Raw genomic sequence first — 18,571 nt, forward strand, 5'->3', positions numbered from 1 at the left:
GACCGGAAGCTGGGCTTCAAAGGAGACCTTTATTGCAAATTGGAAGTGCATCAGGACACCTGGATAGGGACTGAAAGGCAGTGAGAAAAATCTCATTGGAAACTGAAGAAAAAGGTATAAAGTTGACAACTTAGCAATATTCCAGTCCTGGCATCAGGAACTCCATTTGGACATGCTGACTTCAGCATAATTATTTATGAACACTGAAACCCACAAAAATAAAGAGAAATCAAGTTGCTGCACTAACATCTGTAGCCCCCACAATGTACAAGGAAAATGACCTAGTCTTTAAGGATATTCTGTGTATAGCTTTTCTTTACACATGAATGCTATCGCCCCATTTTATTAATAATTAAAGACTTCTTTCTTTAATTAACCAATGGAATAATCTGACAAACAACTTCTGTAATCTTAATAAATTCCATAAATGTAAGCTCACTTGCACCTCTTGAATGCTGCCTTGCCTCAGTGTTACCTGGGTTAAAATCCCTGTTCCTGATCAGATTCTTTCTTTTCCTGCTAATCTGTTGATTTTCTCTTCTTAGTGTTAACATGGGTCATGTGCTGGAGGATAACTAGCAACACTACTGCCTTCAATAACATGAAAACTTGAAAGATCCTCTCACTATCTCAGGGGAGTGTCTAAAGAGATTTCTGGGAAGAATACATGAAGTGCTCTCTGGTCTTTCTCTGCCTTTGAGATAGTTTGAGAGGAGAGAGATGAACTGTAGAAAAATGTTTGATTTGAAAAGACAATTTAGAAAATGTATAAAGGAACCAGGACTTATTTAGCTAACAAATAATCAAATGTACTTTTATTAATCTGGTGCAATCTGTGACAATTAAGAGATTTTTGTCGAGCAGCAATGCTTCTGACAGTATCTTCAGCTGTTTGGCCAATGACAGCATATGGGTTTCAAAAATTATATCTCTGTTGATCTGTTGATATACACTTCTGCACTAGGTATTAAGAGTCCCAATACACTTTGAACAATGTGATTATTCTATCTTGCTAACATAGCCCTTTTTGTCTTTAGCAGATGAGAAAAAGGTAGACCTGTAGTAATTTTATGTAAGAATTAAAAGGATATGACATGTCCTAATAAGCACACCCTTCCTTTTGCAATTCATTAAGACATTGATAAGCTCAACCTCAAATTAGGAAATTTTTACCAATGCAACATACAAAAATGTGTCCTGATGGGGCACATGTAGTTCCTCAGAGGGTGTTTTCATTAAAGGATTGGTTTGGGGAAGGTTTGATAATATTAAATTAATCCATGTATCTTATCCTTTATGTGCTTTCCAAATCCATTTACATAGTAACTGGCTGAATGAAGTAGTTGGGATAATAAGTATTTGTTGTTCACTTTCTTAATACATATTTTTAATGAGGATAAGACTGCGGAGCCCCAAGTGAGAGGATCGGTTTAAAAGTCAGGCCTAAAAGAACAATGTTTATGGTTTGAAATAAATTGGAGTCTTAAGTAGAAGTATTGAGGTGATTAAATATTTGGACCCAAAGGTCAGTTCTGGTTAGGATTGTTCCAGATAAGTGGCAACATCAAGAACATCTGTAAAATTAGTGGCAGGTACCACTAGTAGCATATATTAGTCATAAAAAGACCCAGGAACAATGTGACATATCCATCAGCCAGTCAAATTTCCTCCCTCAGCTGCACACTGAGTTAGTCTGACCTATGCCAAAGTTTGGGGGGAAAAAACCTGAGGATAGAAAAGTAAGTGAGGGTCTTTTCAGGGTTTTGTCAAGGTGATGAGTCCTACAGTCTGGCAAAGAACTAAGAGTACAAATATTCCCAAGTTAACACCAACATTCTAAAAAACACAAGGGCTGACATTTACATGGAACAATATGTCTAGAAGACATAAAATTTCTAAAAGTAAAAAATAGCAATTGTAAAATAAGTGTAATTAGTTATTAAAACTAAGTTCTTAAAGAGACATGGTTGGAGATTTGGGGATAAGCAGTATACCCAGATTTTGTCTGCTTGCTCTGGTTAAAACAGAGGTTTTTTTTTCTGAGTTATCTTTATCAGAAGATCTACAGTGATGGAAAGAGTTCACTCAGCTGAATTTGCCTTTTTAAAATAAGAAATATGAGTCCATGCATCAATGCCTTTAAGTTTAGCTGTCCCCAAAGTAGTTATCAATTACTGACAAAATCCTTTCCAATGCAGATGTAGGGAATAATTGATTTGATGTGATTTTCAATAAATGAAATCTCCAGGTTGTAGGTCATGATGTTTCTGATCTTCGTCTCCTGAGAATGCACTGTGAAAGGACTTCCTGACTAACTTAATTTTTTTAAATAAAATTTATTAGGCTTTCGCAGTAATGTAGAAAAGTCCCCTTTTAACTTACCAGAGCCCCTTCCTGCTTGTTCTAAGTGCAGGAGGCTTCCACTGATTATCTCAAAAGGAGAAAATTGATTTGTCCCAAAGAGGGAGAAAAATAAATTAAGCAATACCAATGGAAGAGCTTTTGGTTAAGGAAGATTACAGACATAGTTATGGTATTTGTTTGCGACCACCAAATCTCCTCTGTTAATATTGGCACTGTATATTAGACAGTAGAATAAAGACATTAGAATAAAATGAAAAGAACAGACAAAAGTACAGGACTTGACACTAGATGAGATTAGAACTGAACAAATAAAATAAAAAGGATTTCAGAAGAATATCTCCTTTTGGTGAGTGTTTGGGAAGAGGGTTAACATATGGTGCCCTCCAAGTTGCGAATGTACTTTGAGACTGAAGAAGAGAGCAGGCAGGTCCATTTGGTAACCAGACATATTTATTAATCAGGGTGACTTACAGACAAGGAAGCTGAATGCAGTGAAGAATCAGACATCAGCCAAAAAGCCCTCCCTACACTGCAGGATACACAATGTTTATACACTGACAAAGCAGAATGCTCTTGTCCTCACTGACTTGACTTCGCTGCAGCATCTGCTACTTTCATTGGGATCATTTCACCCTTGGTGGTCCTAGGTTGCCTCCCATCTTTGAGAAAGTGACATGATTGTTTAGCTGACACTGCTTCTACTCAGTTCCTAAATGAGATCTCATCCCCCTTTAGATCATGAACAAAAAAGCAAGAATTGTTTGTATGTCAGAAACACTGGAATTGTGCAGGAAAATGAAGACAGTAAGAGGCCTGGAATCATATCTGTGCCCATTCCCATCTTCAGGGATATTTCTGGTTTCTGTAGGAGCTATGGCCAGAAGCATCGGGCTTTACATGTGAGAAAATGAGCGGTTCTGCACCAGGGCCTGGTGACAACCTGACACAGAGGCTGCCTTTCATCGCTCTGCTGAAAATGTGCATGAGCTCGAGGATGCTGGCTGCTTTTTTCTCTAGATTTTTCACCATATTACTCAAAATGATTTTAATGTCCTTATCTTAGTTTTTCAAGATCTGGGTCATCTCTGTCTGATTCTATTGATTTTTTAAAATTTTTTGATTGTTTTGTTTTTTTGTTTTGTTGTTTGCTTTTCTTGTGTGGATAAATATTTTATTTAATGCTGGATATCATGTGGAGTACAAATAAACTGAGGTAAATAGAAATTATCCATTCCTCTTATACTGTGAGACCATTATTGCTGCTGTTATCATGACTTTCATTGAACACAGGCTTTCAGTTCCTCTACATGAGGCTGCCATTGCCTCAAGCACAGGAGAGAAGTGGGGCTGTGGGAAAGTCTTCCTCAGCTGTAGGGCTCCATGCCCAGCTTTCAGCTCTTGCTGGATATTTGGGCCTCAGATGGGGTCTTCCCAATGCTCCTGCCTCTCCCCAGGGGTAGGTGTTGTTGCTGGTGACTTGATTCTAGGCTCCAGGTGAGGGGCAGGGGAATTCTCAGTTGTCCTGGTCAAGTTTTGTTCTTGTAAATGCTCTTTGTGCCCAAACTCTCCCTATTCTGAAGATTCCTGTCCTATCCTCTACACCCCAGGGGCAGCTTTTAGTAATGGATCCTGGTCTCAGGATTGTTTCTTGTCCTCCCTTCAGTGCTACAGGGCTTTGTTTCTTTTCCAGCTACCCTTTTCCAGCTGCAGCAGGTCTTTGCCTGCTCTTTGCTCCTGGGTTTAAGACTTCTGTATTGTGAGAGAGATGGGTCTAGTCTGGGGGATGTGAGTCATGCTTGACCCACATATCTCAATCCCCCTGCTTGCCTGTATTTGCTGACTGTCTCTGCCTTTTCTCTTCATCCCTCAGCTTTCTTTCAAGCATCTGGCAAATGAATGCAAACTTCCTCTCCATCATGTCCAGGGTCCCCAGATATCATAACTGACACTTCAAGACAATCATCCTCCAAAAATTCATGAATGTTTGACTGATTTCTTTTTCCTGTTTCTTTGACTATCTCCACATCTACACATTCTCTGCCACGTGTAAGTTTGTCTTTCTATCTAGTTTCTCTTTAGAAAAGTTTGCTCCTCCTGGGATTTCAGGCTTCTGGGTTTCCTGATGTCCTCCGTATTCTGATGTGTCCAAAACCATTTGACTTGTGGTTTTCTGTGGTTTTGTTGTTTTTATTGTTGTTAGAATAACACTCTTTTTGTTTTCTATATCAAAGGTGGGAGTGGAATTCACAATGTCCTATTTTCCCATGGTAAAATTTTCCCATGTCTGAAAATATCTTTCATGTTATGAACATTCTTGTGAATGTGGTTTATACCATGTCTTGTTTTGACATAAATAAAATTGAAGTTGCTTACAACATCAATTTCTTAATATTTAATGAACTTCTACTGTGTGCTATCTCTGACTAAATTGAGGTAATATGTAGTAATCAAATATATATTGATTTTTAAAAACCACTTAGGCTGGCTCCTTAATGTAAGAGAGATAGAATGTTTTTGATGGAGTGTTTTGCTTGTTTCTTGTTTGTTTTTATTTTAATCTGGGTATGAAGCAGAGGTTGAAATGCTCAGGAATGTTCAAAATCCATTTACTATTGTATTGGCATTCAGTTCCCTCAGATCTGTGATAGACTTTAAGGTAAAATTGTGCATGATGTTATTCAGGAATAAAAATATATTCATTCAAACAAGTCTTTTGTGAAGACATTCCTGTTTTTTCTAGAAAGAATAACATAGTAGTAAATGATTTTTATTGAAGTTGATAAAGAAATAAATGTTTTCATCATGTACAGAGTTCTGTTCTTTGGTCACCAGGGATGGCTCTGCTTGGTGACTTGATGTGAGAATGCTGTGGTTGTTGTCATGTGGTCCAGCAGGACAGAAAGGAAACCAGGTGATTATCTCCAAGTACCAGAGGGGAGTCAGCTAAATGTTTTTTAGTCCTGAAAGGAATAAAACACTTTGGCAATAAGGAGACAGCTGATGTGAAGTTTCTGAGCAAATGTGTACAATTCTGGTCCAGGGGATAAATCTGAAATAGATGCTCAGGGTTCACTGGCTTTCACACTATGTAATCAGGGACACTCAGACTCACCCTTGGAACTCCCTTCACACCCTCACAGGAGCCTGGACCCAGAGCCATGACAAACCTGGAGAAGGTGATAAAAGATAAACCACAACGATTGCTGAGAAAATAAAATTTTGTGAGACCCACATACACAAGAGCTAATTACAAAATATTGTACGTCCCATCCTTTTGGATGACAAGCAAAGTGATGCCTTATTAAGGGTTACAAATAGAACCAAAACAATTACTAAGAAACTGAAAGAGAAGACAGATATTTGTCCTTAAATATAATTAATGTCGAGCAGAAAGTACTTCTATTTTACTGAATGAAGATATACATATATGATGACACTCAGGGTGTAAGTAAATATAAAAATGATGCTACATACTGTATATGTAAATATATGACATTAGATCAGAAGCAGCCTATACCTGAAGTACAAAGTGATAAAAATAATTGATGGATTATACAAGTGAAAATTAGGCTTAGTTTTGTCTTTTGAAATGAATTTAAATTACAAAAGTGCAATCTTTAAAAATATTGTCTATTCTACACTCTTTTTGTTATTGTTTTGTAATTCTTACCATTATGCTGAAACTTGTCTTTCTAGTCTCCTTTTCTCATAAACTTTCTCTCACATTTTTATTCTTTTTATTTCTCTATTGTGTATTTTGGATAATTTTCTTCAGATCTATCTTTCAGTACACAGTTGTTTTCCTCAACTGTGTCTACTGAATTGATTATTCTGTTTAATCTGCATATTTTTCAAAATTATAAATGACTATTTATACATATCTGTGTTTGTGTATATATATATATATATATATATATATGCTTTGCTAAGATTTAATTCAGATATTATAAAAGTAACCTTTTAAGCATACTATTCAATGCCATTTAATAAGTGTACAAGATTGCAAAACCATCATCTCTATATAGTTCCAAAATATTTTATCACCTCGAAATCGAAACCCCGTACTCATTAGCAGTTACTTCTAATTCCTACTGACCCCAATTTTGTGAAGCACTAATTTACTTTTTATCTCTGTGGATTTAACTATTCTGAGTATATCATTTAAATATATTTCTACAGTTTGTGGCATTTTGCCTGGTTTTATTTACTTAGTATAATATTTTCAAGGTTTATGCTTGTGATAACATGAATCAGTACTTCATTTGTTTGTACAAATTAATAGTATGCTACTGAATAGATATTCTGCCTAACTGTATCCATTTATGAGCTGAGGACATTTGGGTTGTCTGGATTTTTAGTCTCATGAATAATGCTGCTATGAACACTTGTATAAAGTTTTGCATTTGTGCATTCTTGCTTTGACTTTGGAGTACTGCACCCCGATAGCAGTGAAATTCTTGCATCCAAAGCTAGGTATGGCATGGATTGGGCTATTTTCTCAACTTGAATCTTTGGCAGTGATTACTCAGTCTGCTTGTTGAGAGACGTTCTGGTTGTTGTAAAATACACTGTATTTACACTGGAGTCTAGTTTTGGCCCCTCCAGCAGAATAAACTAAATTTTACACTGTGTCCACGGGGTTGTTGAATCTCTGGCTTCTAAGTGGTAGGGTCTCTCCAGGCCCAACTATGGATGAGTCAGCCACCCGTATTTCCACATATGCTTGCTTTTATTAGACATAAAAAATATTTGAATTTGATGGGTGCATTATGATCTGTCAATATTGTTTTGATTTGCATTTTTTTAGTTAGGCTGAGTAACTTTTTATACACCTATTGACCATACACCTGTCCTATTCTTTTTTTTTAATGGGTGTTAAATTTTATTAAATTGCTTTTCTACAATTATTAAGATGTACACTTGTTCTATTCTGTAATACCTTGATTTAATCTTTTGCTCCTTTGTATTCTTTTTAAAAAATTTTCTCAGTAATGTTGCAGCTGTTATATAATTGAGTTATTAAATATTTGTCAGTTGTAAGCAGTACAGTATATTTCCACAGTCTGTGGCTTAGCTTTTCCCTTTGTGTTATTTTCCATCAAAGCTAGTCAGTGGAAGCAGTGAGTGGAGAAAAAAACAAAGAAATTTGTAAGTGTTTGTGATGAATTAGTTGTAAACACCATTGAACTCGGATCGACGTGTGTTAACTATTGTTATACATAAAATTTTCCTCATTGTAATAACATTCATTGATGGTTCTTAAAAAATTATTTATGCTTTTTTAAATCTTGTTTAAGATTTTTTCCCATGATGACATTATTAAAATATTATCCTATACATTATTGTAAATAATTAAAATTTGGTGGAAGATGGTGGACTAGAGAAACCTAGGATGCATTTCTCCCAAAGAAGAACAGCACAGGCCCACCTGTACTAGTGCTGCACTCGCCGGTGACATTTTCAGGACCTGGGACTGTCACCTGCCTTCCCACTGTCAGTTTCGCCCCATGCCATGTTGCTGTCACCTGCAGCATGGCTCCAGCCACTGCTGTTGCTGGAAGCAATCCAAACTGGCTCTACAGCTCTGACCAGGCCTGCTGTGCACAGGATCCCTGCCCACACTTCTGCACCATCCAGCACAGCTGTGTGCAAAACCCCTGCTGCAGCCGCCTACAGAGCTGCAGCTTTTGCTAGTGGCTGTCTATGCTGTCTTTGCACCAGCCAGAGCAACCACATGCCCAAGCAGCCTCAACAGCCAGCTCAGCTTATTACAGGTCCCCTTGCAATGGTTGCACACAGTGAGGCTGCATCGCCATTACCAATGCACCAGCAGGAGGGGTGGGTGTGGGACGCTCTGCTAATGCTGAAGCAGTATCCACCACGTGTGGGGTTGGACCCTCTGCCACTGCCTACAGTACATTGGCCATTGTCAGGAACCCTCTGTACTGCTGCAGCAGCCAGACCAGCCGTATCCAGGACCCCTGCCACACCAGACTCCAGTGTGGCAGCTATTGGCAGGGGCATTGATGCCACCTTAACAGCCAGACCAACCGCATACAGGACCATTACCCAAGCTGACTCAGCAGCTGACCCTGCTGTACTTGGGATCCCCACCACAGTCGCATGCTCTGTGGCTGCTGCTATGATAGTCATTGCACCGGCAAGATCAACTGGGCACAGAGCCCCCATCCAGGTCACTACATCAGCCAGACTGGCAGCGGGCATGACTCCCTGCCAATGCTGAGGAAGTAGTCAGCCTATCAGAGTACAAGACCCCAGCTGCTATCACCTGCACCACTCCTTCTGCCACTGTCACTGCCGACAGTCACACACAACACTACCACCACAGCTGCACCACTCAGAATGGCCAAGGGCAGAATGCACCACTGTCACCAAACATCCACACAAGAAGAGTCACCAATGGGGACACTAGAAAGAGGCAAGCTAGCACAGACTCACAACCCAGTGACACAATTCACAGAGGGAATTTAAACCCATGTTCAGTGAGCATGACTGCCTCTCTCAGAGAGAGACACACATACAAAAACCTGGAAAATACACAAACCCAGGACAGCCAAATAGTATACAGAAGAAAATACCCAGCTACCAGCAACCCAGCTCCCAACCAAGGGAAGCACGTACCCAGGAGGAGCCTTGGCCTATGGGAATAAGGAAAGAGAAACATTGCCCAAGGTCACTCTTTTAAGCTGAGGAGATCCAGTATACCCCAGGACACCCATCAGGGTCACAGGAAACTAGCAGGGAGCCAACAAGTCCACCCAGGATCACTCAACCCAGCCAAATAGTGACAAGAAATACAGACACTTCACCCAAGATCTCAAGAGCTAGCTCACATCGTTGACATCCCAACTAAACTCAACAAGAAATCACTAAGTGCCTCAGTGATTACACCACAGAGGCATTCACACACAACTACAACACTGAGTACAGCAGAAGTATACACTACTACATCAACCCAGAAGCAACACTAATACACCCTACTCAACAATCAATATAAAACACATACACAGGAGGGAATCTCTCTCCTCAAAGACCACTTCAGAGTAATAGAAAGAGCAACTGCTCAACTGGAGACTAGAAATATGAAAAAAAAGGAAATATGACACCACTAAAGGAACACAATAATTCTCAAGTACCAGACCACACAGAGCAGAAAAACCTTGAAATGTCTGAAAAGGAATTTCAAGTAACAACCTTAAGCAAACTCAGTGAGTTACAGAAAGCCTCGGTTAGACAATTCAGTGAAACAAGGAAAAACAATCCAGGACTTGAAAAATGAAATTTACAAAGAGATAAATTCCATTACAAAGAATGTAGCAGATCTCATGGAACTGAAAGGCTCATTTAATGAAATAAAAACTACAATTGAGAATGTAAGTAGCATTCTAGAGGAAGCAGAGAAAAGGATTTCTGATCTTGAGGACAGCCTTTTGAAATAATCAAAGGAGGCCAAAAAAAGCATTTAAGAAAATGAAGATAATCTATGAGAGCTAGCAGACCACCTTAAGTGTATGAACATTCATATCATGGGTGTTCTGGAGGGTGAGGAGAAAGCAAAAGTCATTGAAAACATATTCAATGAAATAATAGCAGAAAATTCCCCAGGTATTGGCAGAGATATGGACTTCCAGATCCAAGAGCCTCAAAGGTCCCCAAATTCAACCCAAACACACATAGTAGTCAAACTGTCAAAAGTCAAAGAAATAGAAAGTCCTAAACAGAAAGAGAAATGTGTTAAGTAACCTATAAGGGAATCCCCATCAGAATAACAAACAGCAGACTTCACAACAGAAACTCTACAGGCCAGAAGAGACTGGGATGATATACTCAATGTACTAAAAACAAACAAACAAAACACTGCCAATCAAGAATATTTTACCCAGCAAGGCTATTCTTCAGAAATGAAAGGGAAATAGTGTATTTTCCAGACAAATAAATTCTGTGGGAGTTTACCATCACAGGAAAAGCTCTACAAGAAATCCTTAAGGAAGTCCTGCACCTGGAACACCAAAAATGATAATCACCACCAACAGGGAAGAACAAATCCCACTGGCAGAGCAGATATACAAATGAGAAAGAAAAAGAAACTATACCATACCACCTCAAAAAACCAATGAAAACTGAAAAGAAGCAATAAAATGGTAAGAAAAGAACAAAAGATATTTAAGTCAACTATAGTAACAAATTAAGTGACAGGAGTAAGACAGTTCATCTCAATAACAACCCTTAATGTAAAGGAATTAAATTCCCCACTCAAAAGACACAGACTGATTGATTAGACTAAAGAGCTAGATTCAGCTATATGCTGTCTTCAGGAGACTTATCTCACCAGTGAAGATGCACATAGACTGATAGTGAAGGGATGAAAAAAAGGTACGTATACCATGCAAATGGAAGCCAAAAATGAGCAGGAGTAGCTATTTTTATATCAGATAAAATAGACCTTACACCAAAAACCATAAAAAGAGACAAAGAAAGTCATTACACAATGATAAAGGGATCTAGTCAGCAAGAAGACATAACAATCATATATGTATATATATATATGCACCCAACACTGGAGCAACCAGATATATAAAGCAAACACTATTAGAGTTAAGAAAGAGATAGACCCCAATTCAATAATCATTAGGGATCTGAACACACCTCTCTCAGCATTAGACAGGTCATTGAGGCAACAAATCAACAAAGAGACACAAGAATTAAACTACACTTTAGACCAACTGAACTTGGCAGGTACCTACAAAATATTTCATCCAACGATTACAGAATATACATTATTCTCACCAGCACATGCGACATTCTCCAGGATAGACCACATGTGAGGTCACAAATCAAGTCTCAAAATTGAAATCATTCCAAGTATCTTTTCAGACCACAATGGATTAAAACTAGAAATGAATAACTAATGAAAGTTTTGAAACTATAGAAAAACATGGAAATTAAATATCATGCACCTGAATGACCCATGGGTCCAAGAAGCTATTAAACAAGAAGTCAAAAAATTTCTCGACACTAATGAAAATAAAGACACATCAAAGCAAAACTTGAGAAGCACAGAAAAAGCAATACTAAGGGGGGAAGTTTATTGCAATAAACGCTTACGTCAAAAGAACAGAAAGTTTTCACATAAACAACCTAACCCTAAACTTCAACAAACTAGAAAAACAAGAACAATCTAATCCCCAAAGTAGTAGATGGACAGAAATAATTAAGATCATATCAGAACTGAATGAAATAGAGACCCCCAAAATGATGCAAAAGATCAATGAAAGGAAAAGTTGTTATTTTCAGAAGATAAACCAAATAGACAAACCATTCACAAGGCTAAATAAAAAAAGAAGAGAAAAGACCAAATAACAAAAATCAGAAATGAAAGGAGACATTACAACTGACACCACAGAAGTGAAAAGAATTATTAGAGGCTGTAGACAATTACAAACAACTATATGCCCCAAAATTTGAAAACCTGAAGGAAATGGATACATTTCTCAACACATACAAATTACCAGGACTGAACCATGACATAGAAAACCTGAACAAACCAATAACAAGCAATGAGATTGAAGCAGTAACCAGCAGTCTGCCAACAAGGAAAAGCCCAGAACTGGATGCCTTTACAGCTGAATTCTACCAAAAGTTTAGAAGGGAATTAATATCATTCTCTTCAAACGATTCCAAAATATTGAAACAAAAGTCATTCTCCCAAACTATGAAGCCAGTATCACCCTGATACACAAGCAATAAAAAGATACAACAACAAAATAAATGTAATACATCACATCAACCAAATCAAGGACCAAAACTCAATAGACACAGAAAAAGCATTTGACACAACTCAACCTCCCTTCATGATAAAGACTCTTAGCAAATCAGGTAAAAAGGGAAAGTATTTGAACACAATAAAAGCCACTACGACCAACCCAGTGCCAATATCACCCTGAATGGGGAAAATCTTATAGGATGAAAGCTTATACTTTAAGGACAGGAACAAGACAAAGATGCCCACTCTCACCACTCCTATTTAACATAGTATTGGAAGTACTAGCCAGAGCAGTCTGGCAGAGAAAGTAATAAAGGACATCTGGATTAGAAAAGATGATGTCGGGCCGGCCCGTGGCTCACTCGGGAGAGTGTGGTGCTGATAACACCAAGGCCCCGGGTTCGGATCCCATATAGGGATGGCTGGTTAGCTCACTGGCTGAGCATGGTGCTGACAACACCAAGTCAAGGGTTAAGATCCCCTTACTGGTCATCTTTAAAAAAAAAAAAAAAGAAAAGATGATGTCAAACTGTCTCTTTTTGCAGATGACATGATCCTATATATACAAAACCCTAAAGATTCTACCAATAAACTCTTAGAGCTGAGAAATGATTTATAAACTTGCAGGATATAAAATCAATATGCAAAAATCAGTTGCATTTTTATATTCCAACAATCAACTAGCAGAAAAAGAAATCAGGAAAGCAAGCCCATGTAAAATACACTCCAAAAAAATGAAATAACTAGGAATCAACTTCACCAAGGAGATGAAAGATCTCTATAATTAGAACTATTAATCACTGCTGAAAGAAATTAAGGCGGCCACAAAAAGATGAAGGAAAGACATTCCATGCTTTTTGTTTGGAAGAATTAACATTGTGAAAATGTCCATAGTACCAAAGTGATCTACAGATTCAATGCAATCCCCATCAAAACACCAATCACATTCTTCACATAAACAGAAAAACCAATACTAACACTCATATGGAACACCAAAAAACCTGAAATAGTTGAAGAAATCCTGAGCAAAAAACAGCCCAAATATCCAGAGGCATAACACTACCTGACTTCAAACTATACTACAAAGCTACAGTAACCACAGCAGCACTGTACTGGCATAAAAACAGACACTCAGAACTATGAAACAGAATAGAGAACACAGAAATCAACCCACACGCTTACAGCCAACTGATCTTTGACAAAGGCACCAAGAACAGACACTGGGAAAATGATTGCCTCTTCAATAAATAGTGCTGGGAAAACTGGAAATCCACATGTAGAAAAGTGTAACTAGACCTGTACCTCTCACCATATACCAAAATCAACTCAAAATGAATTAAAGGCTTAAACATAACACCCAAAACTATAAAACTCCTAAAAGAAAACTGGTGAAACACATCACAACATAGGACTGAGCAAAGACTTTATGAACAAGATCCCCAAAGCACAGGCAACAAAAGGAAAAATAAACAAATGAGATTATATCAAACTACAAAGCTTCTGCATAGCAAAAGAAACAACACAGAGAAAAGACAACTCACAGAATGAGAGAAAATATTTACAAACTCTGAATTCGACAAGGGATTAATATCCAGGATACACAAAGAATTCAAACATTCAACAGAAAGAATACACGTTAACTCAATTAAAAATGGGCAAAGGAGCTGATAGAAATTTCTCATACGAAGATACACAAATGATCAAAAGACACACGAAAAAATGTTCAACATCATTCAACATTAGGGAAAGGCAAATCAAAACCTCACTTAGATGTCACATCACCCTAGTTAGACTGGCTATTATCAAAAGACGGAGAATAACAAATGCTGGGGAGGATGTGGAGAAAGGAGATCCCTCCTACCCTGTCGGTGGGACTTTAAATTAGTGCAGCCATTATGGAAAACAGTATGGAGGGTCCTAAAAAACTACAGCTAGAACTGCCATATGACCCAGCAATCCCATTGCTGGGTATGTACCCAAAGGAATGGAAATCATTGTGTTGAAGGGACACCTGCACTCCCATGTTCATTGCAGCTCTGTTTACAATAGCCAAGAGTTGGAATCAATCTAAATGTCCACTGACAGATGACTAGATAAGAAAATGTGGCATAAATACTCAGAGAAATACTCCTCTGCCATAAAAAAGAATGAAATTTTGCCATTTGCAGCAACTTGGATGAATTTAGAGAAAATTGTGTTAAATGAAATAAAGCAAGTACAGAAAGAGAAATACCACATGTCCTCACTCATATGTTGGAGCAGAGAGAGAGAGAGAGAGAAAAAAAAACAAAGAAACATTCATAATAATATATTAAACTTTCAAAAGAAAATGAGAGAACAGAACTGTGGTTATTAGAGGTGGGAAAGGGGGAGGGGAATGGCGTTGGTGAGAAACGAGTTAAGGGTCACAAAGATTATGTTTGGTAAACAGGAGTATACTAATTATCCTGACAATCACCACACATTGCACACATGTATTGATATTTGATTCTGTACTGCACAAATATATATAATCAATAAAAAAATTAAAAATTAAAGTTTGCTTTTTACATGTAAATACTAAAGAAATCTATGTATTTTTAATAATGTGAGAGAGGTATTTATTTTACATGGTTTAAAGAATTATTTACTGAAGTCCTTTTTCTTACTACATTTAAGGTTTTTCCATCATATTTACATCTCTGAGCCTACTTGTAGTCTTGCTGTTCTGTTCCATGTGTGAAGCACTGCTACTTTAATAACTGTTCTTGTCCAGTCAATCATGACATGTGACCAAGAGATTTACTTATTATCACTGTGATTGCTTTCTGTAAAATTATGTGCCTTTTTTCTTCTATATAAATTGAAGAATCTCCTTGTCAAGTTTTATTAAAAACTCATTTGGGTGCAGGGACAGCCAAAAACGCCGCACAATCCTGAAAGACAGATGACGAAGAGGCCCTGATTTACAGTGCGGAGATTCAGAAAGAAGGACAACTGTTCAAGAGAAATCTGCTATTGGGATGACCCTTGGACTTCTGGTCAAGATGGTGGAATAGACGGTCCCTAGCGTCACTCTCTCCCACAAATCAACCAATTTAAAACTATAAAAACATAACATCAAGTGCATATGGAACAGAGAGACGTCCAGCGAGGGAGGAAGAAGCTCCGCAGAGACCACATGCCCTGCCGGGCCGCTGTCGCGGATCCAGCAGATAGGCTTCACTGCCACCACCTGGCTCCATTCCCAGCCTGGCCTAGTGCACACAGAGTGGGGAGACGTCAGGCAGGGGAGGCGGAGCCTCCGCAGAAACCGCACACCCTGTGGGGCCACCACTGCATGATCCAGCAGGTAGGCTTCACTGCAGGCACCCGGCTCCATTCCCAGACCAGCCTAGTGTGCACGGAGCAGTGTGACATCTGACAGGGGAGGTGGGAACACCACTGGGACCACACCAATGCTGCCTGATCCAGCAACCCGGCCAAGTGCGTGCAGAGCGGGGAGACGTCCAGCGGGGGAAGCAGAAGCTCCGCAGAGACCACACCACTGCCACGCCCGCGTGATCCAGCAGCCCGGCCCAGTGCATACGGAGGAGAGAGACGTCCAGCAGGGGAGGCAGAAGCTCCGTAGGGACCACACACCCTGTGGGGGGGCCACTGCCACATGATCCAGCAGCAGGTAGGCTTCACTGCTGCCACCTAGCTCCATCCCAAGCCCAGCCCAACACGCATGGAGCAGGGAGACATCCAGCAGGGGAAGGGAAAGCTCCACAGAGGCAGTTTGGTAATGCCCATCAAAAGTGTGACCAAGACACCCTTTTTGAGCAAACTTTAGTCAGGCTCCTCTGAGCCGTCTTCTTCACTAGACCTGAACTTGTCTTACCTTTAGCAAAAATTCTGCTAAGTCAGTTTGACAAGAGTCCCCCACTCTTCATATCCTCTCTTAGTAATTTCCCAGCTACGTACCTTTTCCAGTTGCTATTGGCTATAAATTCTCACTTCCTCCTGAGAAGATTGAGTTGAGCTCAATCCCTCTTTACTGTTGCAATAGAGTTGGCTCCTGTTGCAAACGTCTTAAAGTTTCATACATTTTTTTAAAAACAGGAGTTGTAGAACTCTTAATCCTGTTTGTGACATCAATTGTAAAGCTAGGTGACCACACCAGTTGTCGGGCTCTTTAACCTGCTGGTAATCCTATACTGACTGGGCCAATTGCTGAGCTAGGGTTGGGTCTGGAGCTCACAGACCCCTCAAGCCTGTTCACAGACTGGGTCACAAACCCTTCACACTCCAGGCTGGGTCCCCAGACTCCTCACATACCAGGCTGGGTCACCAGACCCCTCACATGCAGGTCTATGAGCAAGGTAACTCACCAAAAAGTCCTTGGAGCCATAGGTTGGAAAGCATGGCCACACAGGGCAGACCCCTGAGGCAGACGCCCACCCACCTGCTTCACTAAAACCACTCTCTCTCTGAAGAACTCAAGAATAGCAAATAGCAAGAAAACTAAACAGATACATTGGCATGCATGCATGCTAACTCCACACACACACACAGACACACACACACACACACACACACACACACACACACACACACACACACAATTTGCTTACAAAAGATGTGCTAAAACCACATCCAACTGAACCAGAGGTGAGGGCCCTGACCAAACCATTCTATTTTCCCAACAGGAGTCAAAATAATTTTTCTGTGAGACAACTATAAATATGCTTGCACTTTAACACAGCAGATAGATTTCTCAGAATTCAGTCTGAGATTTTCCCATGTGTGCATGAAGATGAATGTAGACGAATGTTCTTCACAGCATCGTTGTAGCAGCAAAACATATGAAGCAACATACGCACTTACAAACAGGGTTGTGTAGTTGAAGTATAGATTATTCATACCATGTGCAGCCTTTTACAATTGTAAAGAATTTTCATATATACTAACAAGAAAAGACTCCAAGTGTATGTTGTTACATAAAAAAATCAAGGTGTTGAGACATCATCTCTATTATGCCACAATTCCTTTCAAAAAAAGATCAGGGCCGCGGGGGATGGTGGTGAGGAGAACAGAAAAAGCTTGTCTATAAACTATTTTAAGCAGGACAAACAAACAGCTGGTCACAGTGGTTTCCTCAGAGGAGAGGAATTGGGGAGCTGGCTAAGAGGGAGGCCCCTCACTGCACAGCACGTAGGTACACAGTACCCTTCATCCTGCAGGTGTGCTTCACTCATTTTTCTTTGTAATGAAAGAGCACTTAGATTTGGCATTTTCTCATTGACTTACAGGAGCTTTGACATGGTATAGATTGTTTCTAATATTACCTGGTTAATTAAAACAATGTGGACAAGTTTGTGTGGTGACGAGTAAATGTCCTTTTTTCTGTTCCTATCCAGCCAGTCTTACCCTCCCCACAGAACCAATATGTATCTTTTGGGTTTGCTGTTTGTCATTCTGGCCAAAAATTATCTAGATGTGGTATCTATACATTTGTTGACTGATGGGAATATCTTTCACCTCTTTTGTAGCCATATAGCATCCTATAATACACTGTTTTGCACTTTTTTTTTATATAATATATTCAGAATCTTTTTCCATATTAACACATATGAATGTACCTTGTTTTCAACGATTACACAGTATTCTGTACTGAGAAAGAATTATAAGTCCTCTGCCAATAAGCATTGTTTCCTGCTGTTGCTATGACAAATATTCCTTTGACATCACTGAACATGCCTTTTGCATACTCCACTGAGGATATCTAATGGATAAATCTCTAGAAGTGGAATTATGTTTTTAAAATGTGGATGTAGCCAAAATGCCCTCCAAAATGCTGCCATCAGTGCCCACAGTCTCTGTCAGTGGAGATGAGAACCTGTCTCCACCCATCATCACAAACACTGGGCTTTATCAGACTTACTAATCTTTACCAACCTGCTAGGTGCAATGTGTTAATTTACATTTATTTAATTATAGCTAAGGTAGCAGATATTTTCAAATACACTATTGGCCATTTGGGTAATTTTTTGTTACCTGTTCTCTCCCATTCTCTACTCTTCTGTATACAGACTGCTTACATTTTCCATATTGATTAATTTGTTTACTAGTTTTTAAACACTCTTTCTTGTGGAAAAAATTAAGCACAAGGAAAAATAGAGACAAAGTATAATTATCTGTGAACCCATCTTCCAGCATTAACAATGACCAAGTCTTGGCCAATCTTGTTTCCTCTTTCTCCTCTCCCACTGCCCACCACCCAGTGCACTGTTTCACTTGACAGCATCCCAAGCTTCACAGAATGTGATCCATAAACAGTTCCTTCTATATCTGTAACAGATAAGTACTCTTTAGAAAAGAAACACCTTTCTCACATCTAAATAATAGCAGTAATAATTCCTTTACTTCATCAAATGGCTAGTCAGTTTTTAAATTTTCCTA

At 39.1% G+C, this 18,571-nt stretch overlaps 1 protein-coding gene across 1 annotated transcript in view; it reads right to left on the bottom strand.

Annotated features, from left to right (window-relative positions):
- LOC134375542 (zinc finger protein OZF-like) overlaps window positions 1-18,571 on the bottom strand; it is a 92,485-nt gene that overhangs the window by 33,834 nt on the left and 40,080 nt on the right. The gene's annotated exons all lie outside the window — the stretch shown is intronic.

Source organism: Cynocephalus volans, chromosome 4 (genome assembly GCF_027409185.1).
Source record: "Cynocephalus volans isolate mCynVol1 chromosome 4, mCynVol1.pri, whole genome shotgun sequence".
NCBI lineage: Eukaryota > Metazoa > Chordata > Mammalia > Dermoptera > Cynocephalidae > Cynocephalus > Cynocephalus volans.